The sequence below is a fragment of the Callospermophilus lateralis genome, chromosome 2, assembly GCF_048772815.1.
Source record: "Callospermophilus lateralis isolate mCalLat2 chromosome 2, mCalLat2.hap1, whole genome shotgun sequence".
Taxonomy (NCBI): Eukaryota; Metazoa; Chordata; class Mammalia; order Rodentia; family Sciuridae; genus Callospermophilus; species Callospermophilus lateralis.
Window position 1 is genome coordinate 179,491,290 of NC_135306.1, and position 11,751 is coordinate 179,503,040.

General features: G+C 43.7%; 1 non-coding gene across 1 annotated transcript; it reads left to right on the forward strand.

Moving 5' to 3' along the window:
* Positions 1 to 6,834: 6,834 nt before the first annotated feature.
* On the forward strand, positions 6,835 to 6,915 carry Trnaa-cgc (transfer RNA alanine (anticodon CGC)). Its single transcript has one exon. It is a non-coding gene; the product is annotated as a tRNA-Ala (tRNA).
* The last annotated feature ends 4,836 nt before the right edge of the window (positions 6,916 to 11,751 follow it).

The window sequence follows — 11,751 nt, forward strand, 5'->3', positions numbered from 1 at the left end:
GACTCCACTTCTCTGACTTGTCAAGGAAAGCATCCTTGGGGCTCTGCAGTGGCTCATGTGAATCAGGACTAACAATAGCAACAGCCTTACATTCCCATGGCACTTTACAGTTTTGAGTCATGTCCACCCACTTATTTCTTTCCTGAAAAAGAGATTAAAGATGCGAACAAGGCAAGTCATAGAATCCCCATTTCACAGACGAGGAAACGGAGATTTCCAGAGACCAGTCACTCCTCGGAGGTAAATGGTGATAGAGTACCTTGCCTTTCACTACACCAGACTCAAATGAGCAAAGATACAGAAAAACTGGGCCTGTTTTAGAGCAGATAGATCACTTCCCTTTTTTTTCTGTTAGCATAAACCTTATTTCATTGTTTCCATTTCATTATTTCTGTAAGGAATAATGAGTGATTGTTGGTGCTTCTCAGGGAGAGGGACCTTGTCCTTGCCACCTAAGCTCCAATCCCTCCCTGGTTACTGGAGGCATTTGTGCTAGTCAGTGTTTTTGAATTGCAGGAATACTGAGAAAGAAGCACTCAGAAAATTTCCAGCATCAGGCACTGAAGGAAATCCAGAAGAAGACTGGAAAGGTAAGAATAGATGTACTATCCATTTATTGAACTTATAGTGTGCCAACTGCTAAGCATCTGTTTAGCAATCGTGTGGAATAAATGTTGTTCCCTCTGTTTCGGAGATAAGGAAAATGAAGTTCAGGAAGATGAAGGGTCTTATTCAGTGGTGGGCTGGGGCAGAAGCCCACTTCTGCCTGACTCCCACACCCCTGTTCCTGAACCGCATGTGCTGGGTCCAGCTGGAAGTGACGCCTGGTGACGTTGAGGTTAACATCACACGCTCAGTAGAATGTCTGATCTTTCTGGAGGCATCCTTTCCCTCTCCTGCCCTCCAGGTGGGCACCAGGGTTCTTTGTCCTTTTGCAGATAGGAGGAGAAGTAGCAGAAGTCCTGGAGAGAGAGCAGGTTGGTGGCATTCAGGGACAGTGAGAGAAGGATGTCTAAGAGAACATGGGATATGAGACAAACAGGAGAGGGAAGATGCTGGGGTGGGTGTGTTGCAAATTCGATTTCCATAACATCAGTAGGCATGTGCATTATTTTTTGCTTATTTGGAAGGTACACATTTGAACATCAATCTGCTAGAGACTCCAACATGTGAGACAGTGGGTATCATAGGTCAAACTGAGTGGCCCTGAAGGTGTCCAGGTAGGGATAGGGCAGCCACCCACTAGCAATGTGGGTGAGGGGATCCCAGCATTGACGGGAAGAGAGATGGACCCCCAAACCTTTGCAATTTTGCATATCTCCAGATGGAGGCAGCCCAGACACTGGGCTCATCCCTGCCACATGTTGTCCCCCTCCTGCCTTGTCAAATGTTAGTCAGCCCCCCCTCCCACCCCATCTTAATTATTTGCAATGATCCGTGATAGACACATAAACAACTCCACAGCTTGAAATTCCCCCCGTCAGGCAAATCTGAAGTTATTCACATTTTTCTTGCAGATTTTTCATGAAGCGAGTTGCTGATGAAACGACTCTCAGATGCCTTCACCGTTTTACGCCGGGGGATTCTGTCCTTCCCCTTTAATGGGTGTGTGTCTTCATGCCTCAGCAACACTGAGCGTTCTCCTTTCCTGTTTATGTTTATTTTGGAAGGAAAATGTGTTTACAAAATCAGTTAAAAAGTGTTAATGATCAGTTTCCAGAATACTAATGTGAATTTAAATTACTTTCACATGAATCAAGACAAATTAAAAAAAAATGCCATTTGATCATAAACTGTTTGAAATTCATGTTGTAAGTAGTGCAGCAAATCTGGATTTTTTTTTAAAGCACAGTTTAAAATAACCATTCTGCTGGCATGAAGAAGTTCAGAGAAAAAAGTCTCTTCCCTGGAGGAAAGACATCAATTTTGGGACATTTGCACAAGAGAAGGTTCTGGGTGAATATACCCCTCACTTTCCAGAGGAATAATAATGTTTCTAATTGTCAAAATTCAGATTGAAGGGGGAAACACACATGATTTAGATCTGTCTTGTTCACTACCATTTCTCCAGTGTCTAGGACAGAGTTTGGCCCCTTGAAGGCACTCAATAATATTTTCAGAATAAATGAATGAATAAAATCAGCCATATGAATTATAATTTTTTTTGGGGGGGGGGAGTACTGGGAATTAGACCATTGGGCATTCAATCACTAAGCCACATCCCCAGCCCTTTTTATATTTCATTTGGAGACAGTGTCTCACTAAGTTGCTTAGGGCCTGCCTAAGTTACTGAGGCTGACTTTGAACTCGCAATCCTCCTGTCTCAGCCTTCCAAGCTGCTGAGATTACAGGCATGCATCACCTTGTCTGGCTAAAATTGTTTTAAAATATATATATTTTCTAATGTGGTGCTGAGAATTGAACCTAGTGCCTCACATATGCTAGGCAAGTACTCTATCACTGAGCTACAACCCCAGCCCTGAATTAGAAATTTTAATCCAGTATTTGTTTCAAGCTGGTATAAATATCAGGAAGTTCCTAGCAAGATAGAGTAGAAGAAGAAGAGCCACTGTACGGAGAAACCACCAATTCCACATCATAATCCTCCTCTCCCGCCCATGTGGGTGACCCAGTAAAGTTGCTTCTGCTGTCAGTGGGCTGGGACACAGGGACTGTGTTGGCCTAAGTATAGCCTTTGCAGAGTCACAACTGCTGATTTCCTGGTTTTACCTATTTCCTATTTTTTAGAGGTTCTACCTCCCATCTGAAATGAAGATAGAGACTTCTGGGGTGACTCTGCCACTTCTGGGCTGTGGGAAGGCATCTTCCTTCCCCAGCCTCAGATGACCTAAATCAGTGGTTTTCCAGGATTTCCTGGGCTTTCAAGAGAGGAAAACAGGACTGGGGTTGAGGGAGGAAGAAAGACTAGCTGGCCCATTGGACGGAGCCCTCCACCTCCTCCACTGCATCCCTGTCTTGTTGGGATTACACACGTCGTTGCAGGAGAAAATTTTTTTTGATGAGCATCTTCAGGTGTTATTTAAAATTCATTAATCCACAAAGCTAAAGGATCTGGCAAAGAGTGGGGTTGTGGTTCCCACCCAGTTCCCCAAGGGACCGTCTACCTCTAAGTTAATGCGTGCAGGAAAACAGGCTGTGGCCTTACAGGGTGATGCAACTCTAGTTGGTCTAGCACATTTTGCAAAAACTTCCATTTTTCTATCTAGGAATATGGCTATATCTGGGACTTGATTCTACCTCAACGGGACGCAGAAGTGGGTAAAACTTGACTGAGGTGTTGTCCAGTGTTCTGAATGTCACCCTTACTGGGCTGCCAGGTGTTCTTTGGCTCTTGGCACCCAGAGCAGCATCTGATAAGCCCATTCATAAGCACCTGTACGAAAGTCCAAATATATGCCTTCAAGAAGTGGCGGGGGGGGGGTCAGAGAAAGAAGTGAGCCAAGGGATTTGCTAATAGAGGGGAAATGGTGGTTCAGGAGCCTGGTGAGTATATATACCTCTTCCTAGAAGTTCTGGGATCTGAGACCTGCCTCCTTTTCCCAACCCATCACTTAGACTCCAGGTAGGAAGGACATAACTAGGTACCAAGTGACCCAAGTGTCACTCATCAGCCTCTCAAGGTAGTGCAATATAAGGGGAAGTAGCTTTAGACTCAGGCTGATTTGGACTATATCCCTTCTCTGCCAACATCTGAGTTTGGTGACTCAGATGTTTGGATCACCCTTCTGAACTTTCGTTTTCTTCACCAGTAAAGATGCAGTAAAAGCTAGGCATGGTGGTGCATGCCTGCCATCTCAGCTAAGTGGGAGGCTGAAGCAGGAAGGTCACAAGTTCAAGAGCAGCCTAGGCAGCTTATTAAGACCCTGCTTCAAAATAAAATTTTTAAAAAGGACTGGGAAGGTAGCTAAGTGGTAGAGTGCTTGCCTGGCACGTGTGAGGCCTTGGGCACTGCAGCACTGCAAACACAATGACAGAAAAAGCAAAGTAAGAATTCTTACCTCCAAAAAATCAGAATTAAAATTTGGAAAATTTTTGATACTCAATAAACAATGGCTCTTACTGTTAAATCCTACTATCTCAACCTCATTTTGAAAGAATGTACTTCTAGTTCTAATGGGGAGACATTTTGGATTTTAAGTAAAATCTAGGCTGTGTTAGAAGGGATAGGTGCTTTAGGGAAAAATGAAGCATGAGAGAAAAACCAAAGGTTCTGGGGAGCTTAAAGGGAGTCCCATTTATGGACCTAAGAGCAAGAGTGTTTTCCTCACCACCTCTCCCTACTTCGCCAAAGAGACTTTGCTTCTCAAGTGAATGTAAACAGGAAAGGGGAACGGAGATACTCAAATATGCCACTTCATGGAGACAGCTGGGTGTTTCCATGATTTGGAGTCCTCAGTTTTAGTCTGGGGTTGTCGTTTGAAAAGAGAAACCTTGTTATGTGGTTGCACCTCTCTTTGACTCTATTTCTTTAACTGTAGATTGGAGATAAGAGTCCCTGCCTGGTGTGCATGAACCAGAGAGGCTTCCTGGGTTTGTGGGATTCTCAGGTTACCAAGGATCATCAGGGTGCAGCCGTGGGAGGCTTGTCCTGGGAGGTAGAACCACAGAAGCTATAAAGGAAGTGTTCATCTCACTCTACTCTGTCCCCTCTCCCCTGCATGTCTGTGAGCATACACACATATGTACACGCATATGTACTCTCACACACACACACACACACACACACACACACCCTTGAATTGTCAGGGGTCTAGAAAGTCCTTGGAAGCAGAAGTCATCCCAAGACAAGAGGGTCTGGGGAGCTTCTCCATCAGGAATGGCTGGCTGCCTCTCCATGTCCTCTAAGGATGCTCCAGGATGAGCACCGTTCAGCATTGCCTGGCTCCGAGGTGCCTGGGCTGTTGTAAATTGCTGACAAGTCCCGTGCTGTATACATTTACTGTACCATATAAATAATAAACTCTAATAACTCCCTCCCTCCCTCACGATTCCTCCCATCCATTTTCCGGCCATTTCTGGAACTTTCATCACATGCAGACCCTGTCGCTGACTTTTATTGCTGGCCGCTCATGCAAGATGAGAAATCATTGTTGTCTCATAAATAGTGTCAGGGTTTTTTTCTTTCTTTCTTTCTCTCATTGAAAAGTTATTTCAATTTAATCTAAATCCTCAACAACCAGGAAGTATTTAAATAAAATCATCCTCCATTCATCTGATGAAATTATGCAACCATTAAGAATCATGATTTTGAAAGCTATTCAACAATACTGAAGAAACAAGCCCACATGATAATGTTAGGTTAAAAAAAAAAAAATGCACAAGACCATATATCCAGCCCGATCCGATTTGCGGTGCATTTCTATGTAGATTTATGTATGCGCATTAAAAGAGGTGTCAAGAAAATGGTTGAAATGTGATTTCTGAGTGGGATGGGAGTGGGTGGTTTTATTTTCTGCATTTTGTTTTTCAAATTTACCCTAATGTACATTTGGGATCTGTAATATAGGTTCATTCTTTATTTTAAAATTTTATATTTAAATAACATTTTCATTAATTTATTTTTAATAGTGATTTCTTTGTTCAAAACACTTCAAGTTGTTCCTACACATAGAACAATAAAATCACCAGCCTGCTGGGTGCAGGTGTGTTGGGCAGACTCCCTCTGTGCAGTGAGGCGGACTCTTGACTCTTGAGGGAGGCTGCTTCTTTAGTCTTGAATTTGTTTTGTTTTTTTTTTTGGTACTAGAGATTGAACCCAGGAGCTCTTAACAACTAAGCCACATCTCCAGCCCTTTTTAATATTTTATTTAAGACAAGGTCTTGCTGTGTTGTTTAGGGCCTCACTAAGTTGCTGAGGCTGGCTTTGAACTCGCGATCCTCCTGCCTCAGCCTTCCAAGCTGCTGGGATTACAGGTGTGCACCACGGTGCCCAGCTAAATTCTTGTTTTATTTATTTATTTTTTCCTCTAAAATAGGAAGCGTTCTATCTCCAACACTTCCAGCCCTGCATAGAGAGACACAGCAAGTGTATTTTTTGTTTTTCAGATTTACATCCACCTACGAAATTGCCCTAGGAAAGCCCCATCACTCACCGGAGCCATCGCCGAGGAGGATGGGACAATCTTATTTAGATAATTTTTAACAAATCTCAAATGTTGCCCGCATCTCCTGAAGCCGGGAGGAAGGATAATCAAGTCAAGCCCCATTGACTAGGAGAATGGTGTGCGGTGGGAAATGAGTTCTCCAACTCACAGGACCACAGATCTATTTAAATAACGCTTCATTATTCAGATGCGCTCGCAGTCTGCTTCCCCGATGTTCGTCTGCCCCAAGGGTTGTCTGTCCTTGCTTCCAGGGAACCTGCAGCCCCCCGGGATGGGCCTCGCGTGTGTCCACCGTACGCATCTGCATAAAGCAGCTCCGAGAGAGTCAGACACGGTCAACTGCTGTTTTCATTTTATAAATGGGGAAACTGAGGCTGACAGTTGCTTGCCAGGATTATGCAGCTCATCAGGGAGAGCTGTACCCCTGTGTCCTCTCTCTCAGACCATTGCTTCTCATCACTGACAGCATCTCATGTACCAAAACTTCCCTACCCCATTTGTAGAAGATGAAATTCTGCTTCACATGGATGCTTAAAAACAAAAAGTAATAGCAACAACACAGACTAAAAAAAATTAAAAATTAAATGTAAAAACAGAGTGCAGATTTTGAATTTTAGGCAACTTACCAGGGTGGCACCCTGCTCCTAGTGCAGTCAAGATGGGACAAAGTGGAGTGGTCGAGTAATAAAGAAATAAAACAGAAATAAGAGCTGGAGATATAGCTCAGTTGGTAGAGTGCTTGCCTCGCATGCACAAGGTCCTGGGTTCAAACCCCAGTACCACATATGCACATCCAAGATCGGTAAGACTTACTGTATGTTAATGTCAGACTTACTGTATGTTAATGTCAATAAAATTGACATAAAAATTGTAAACAAAAAAACAGAAAGAAAACAAAAGAAGAAATACAACAGAAATAAGAAAAACAACTAAAATGAACAAAATGCTAGTTTTAAAATGAAGCATTTACTAAGTGCTATTAGTACTTATAGCACTTATTAACCGTTCTGAGCATTTTACATGTTTTAACTCATTTCATTCTTACAATGACCCTATGAAGTAGACACCATTATCATGTCCAATTTTTAGAAGAAGAAAGTTCACAACACAGTCTCATAAGCTAGTCCTGGGAAGGCAGAGTTGTTCAGAACTGTCCAAATGGGAAAAAGTATAAAGGCAGACAGAGCTAAAATCTTGGCTCAGCCACTTTCTAGTTGTGTAACCTTAGGTAATATACATAAGCTCTCTGAGCTCTCATTTCTCATATAAGGATTATAAATTGTGGTCATGTTCTTGCTTTTGGGGCTTAGCAAAATAAAGCAGGAAAAAATTTGAATATCACACCAAGCACTTAGCAGACCCTTAATGAAGTATAGCTGGTTTTAATCTCTTCTGCCTTTTCCTATCTCTCCCTACCTCTCATTTTTCTTTGCTGGTTCTTCCAGTGGTTCTAAAAGGCTACCCTAAGAGGTTCATTTTTATGTTCAACAAAGAGCTCAGTGCCAAGCACCATCCTGGATGCTGGGGACAGAAGCCACACAGACTATGCAGGGACTCGTAACCCAGCAGAGCAGCCATGGACAGGAGTGCTACAGGGTTGACACCTTCAGATGGGGTAGGTGCACTGTGCTCTCCTGCAGGCATTTAAGTTCATGACCCTGGTGATATTAATCTAGAATTTTATGAGACTCTTTGGACTCTGTTAGGTTACTCCACATTGCACCTGATTCCTGGAGGCTCTCTAGTTGCAAAGCTCACACACCCACACAAGCCTGCACATATCCTGTGCTGAGGATGCCTGGAAGAGGCTAGATCCCCAAAGAACAGCTAAAATACTGGGCAGTGAAGAGGGTGTCAATTGTAATTTTGTTAATTTTTCTATAAGTCACTCATCTCCCATTTATCTAACTGTGGTGGATTCTGGGCTGGTGCAGGGCGTTGGATGGTTACTGATGGACACAACTTTGCTTCTGGCCCCAAGAGTTTGCAGTTGAGTAGATAAGCAACTAAGAAGTCACTGCATGAGAGTTCCCCATCTGAGAACAGGGTGCAGGCTGCACACTAGGGGAGAAAAGGCTGAAGAGAGAGACAAGGTCACAAGGTCTTTTTGATACTTCTAAGGAGCAAGGAAGCAAAGGGTTTTAGTAGGAAATGATCTGCCCTACTCCACAGCCATCGTATTTTCCTTGTTGGTGATTTTATTTAATTTTTTTTTTGAAAGCACTAGAAGAGGATTTAGAAATCATCTAGACCAGGGTAGCAAATAGGAATCATCTGATGAGCCAACTATGATCAGAAGGTTATTGCTGTCTTAAGAAGGATTCTGAGGCCAAGTCTAGGCTCAGTAAAATCACAATTGGTTCATAATGTCCACCATAGAAAAACAACGGGAAAGTGGGAGCCTTCCTAAGTGTTCAGCCAGTATCTTTTTCAAATGAAGAAATGTATTTGAACATGGTCATGCAGCTCCTTGGTAGCAGAGCCAGGCCTAGAAGCCAGGTCTCCAGAGAAAACCCATTCTCTGCCCCACTAGCATACTTCAGAGGGTCCTCCTTTGTGCCTGCAGAGTGGAGGCCTGGTTCCCATGACAACCAGCCTCCAAGCTTTGAAGGCTGTCAAGACTGTTCAACCAGAAAGCACTGAAGCAACAGGGCACGTGCTTCTGCTGCCTAACCCTGGGTACCAAACCACTCCACGCCTTACCAGCTTGAAAGTGTTTATTATTGTCCCTCAGGATTCCTCGGGTTGACTGGACTCAGCCGGGTGGCTCTTCTGCTGGTCTGCTCACGGTGTCCCATGCATTGTGGTGCAGGAGCCATCTGATCTAGGATCTTGATTCTCCTCCACGTGGTTTCTCCCTCCACGAGGAGCCTCATCCTCCCCAATAGAGCAGCCCTGCGGATGCGGTAGGCATCTTCCAGGAGCACACAAGTGGAATCCGCCAGGCCTTCTTAAAGTCCGGAGGTAGTGCAGTGTGATTTCTGCCACGATCTATTGGTTGAAGGGGGAAGTGGGAGCCAGGGCCCTGGGAGGACACCTCCCTCCCGTACCAACACCAGGAATGGCTCCTAGAGCTGTCTTGGGAGACAGGCCACCACTGGGGTGAAAGCAGTGGAAACCAGGGTCAGGTCTCAGATGCTGTCTCAGTAAGCCAGCCACCTAGGCTGGGGCCTTCCAGGAGGTCGCCTCCCTGTCTGCACAGGAATCCAGAGTGAAATAAAGCTGAGGCTTGGCCTCGTGTTCCCTCCTCTTCCCTTCTTCCTCCTTCCTTCCCAGACTTCTCCAGACACTTCTTTCTCAGCCCTATTTCCCTTGTGGTAGAGTTTGAAGGATGGAAACTCTAACTGGCAGTCAGACAGTGATTGGCATTGGACCCAACTCTTCATTATGCTGGGAATCAATGTGCCAATCTAAGGGAGACAGCGGCGCTGGATTCTTTGGAATTGATGACACATCTTTTTGCCAAGAGCGTCTGGCCCTTCCATCAACAAAACAAGATAAGCTTGCTCCTGCACCCCTTCCTAGCCCTCAAACCCCTCAGGCCTCTAACCTCTCCTTTTTCCCCCATAAGAAAATACTTGAAAATAAATGTTGGGAAGAGATTAAACTATTTATAGATATTAAACTTCCAAAACCAACTCTTCTGACCAGCCTGAGTCTTAAAACTAAACTAAACAAATGAAAATTTAAAAATACAAAGCAGTTAAAAAGAACTGACTTTGAGACACTTAAGAAACTGTTTTGCTCTGTTCAGTTTTGAGTCTCAGTGATGTGACCACGTCTACCATAAGGGGTACTTAAATCTCCTGTACCCATCCTGTGTTTGGAATGTTCACGGATCTATTCTTCTTAGAAGTGCACCAAGAATGATTTTGATAAAGAGAAAGGCATTTGAATTCTGAGATTCTAAGAATCATCTGTTTTCCCTGAATATTTTCCAAACTTGAGCAGGCCAAGGAGAGAAACGTACTGCCCTCTGTTGGACAGAGCTAGCAAAATCGGCCAGGAGCCGGACAATGCTCTCCGACTTTGGCCTTCTGGGAAGGTTCCTTTTAGATCTTTCAGCTGTGGTGACACAGATCTCTCATTTAGCTGTGGTCCAAGAAAAACAAAAGCAAAAATGTCAGAGACACCCATCTAGGTGAGATCTGCATTTCTGAATGTGTGTTCTCAGTTTTAACCAAGAGAAAAATGTCAAAAATTACAAAATGCAGGGTTTGGGGAGATATATATGTTAATAAATAATTTAAGTTGGAGAAGTTGGAGTAGAACTTGTTGATTCTTAAGTTTTCCCAACATAGGATGATTCATCTGGCCTCACTAAGATGCTGTATCCTGTGACGATAATATTAGTTTTCAAGAGTTTTAGAGAATTCATTTAATTGCCAAGAGGGTCACATGAGAGGCTTACAGGATGCTCTACCACCACCAATTATCCATGACACCCAACCCAGCAGAGTCTCCATGACTACTGTGTTCTGCAGGCCAGGCCACCTAAGGAGCAAAGCAAAGCAAGCCCGGGCTTTGGCTCTCCCAGGAGAACCGTCACATCAGCCGGAAGTCACAGGCCGCTGACTCCAGGGAGAGAGGAAGCTATTTTTGTTCGCTCACAGGCAGCCAGAGTTGCTCTGAGGAAAAAAGGAATCCAGCTATGATCTACTTTTGCTTCCTTTCAAAGCTGGAGCATCGCTTCCCCCCAACACCTGTTACCATTTGGGGCTTGCTTTAAAAATATTTTGAGAGGCGTGGAAACAGAGAAAAGGGGAACATGAGGGGAGGATTGCAGAAAAGAAAAATTCAGGGTGTGTGAAGGGTCTTGACATTTCATATAGCAAATGAGTAAAAAGAGGGCCCTCATTACTCAACGCAGGAACCCCAGGGCTGGGCATCTATTCACAGAAACACTCTTGGAAACAACCAAAGTTAGGTGTGAGGAGGTCCTCTGAAGCATGGCCTGAAAGAGTAGCATGTTAGAAATGACCAGAACACCCTGATAGAGAGCTGCGGGGATGAATGATGCTACACAATGGAACACATTTAGAACAGCCAGGAAGTTCTCTAAGACCTACTGTGGAAAGTGGACACCAGTTAAGTTATAATCAGGTAAGTTTTTAAGTACCAGCACAGGCTGCAAAAAGAAATACTGTCGTCCATTTCTTTAAGTAAAATCATATAAGATTATGGTTTATTATTTTCAAAAATTGCCCAGTGTGATGGTATAATCCCAGCAGTTTGGGAGGCCGAGGCAGGAGGATTGTGAGTTCAAAGCCAGTCTCAGCAACTTAGCGAGGCACATTGCAAGTCAGCAAGACCCTGTCTCTAAATAAAATATAATAAAGTGCTGAGGAGTTGGGTTGTGGCTCAGAGGTAGAGCGCTCACCCAGCACATGTGATGCCCTGGTTTCCATCCTCAGCACCATATAAAAATAAAGATACTGTGTCCAACTATAACTAAAAAATAAATATTTAATATTTAATATATATTTTTAAAGGGCTGGGGTGTGGCACTGGGTTCAATCTCTAGTACCAAAAAAAAAAAAAATATATGAACCTTGGAAATCTCTGCAGTTGAAATTACGAAAGGCTGTTACTTCTTAAATTTAATCCATATTGCCTGGTATTTTTA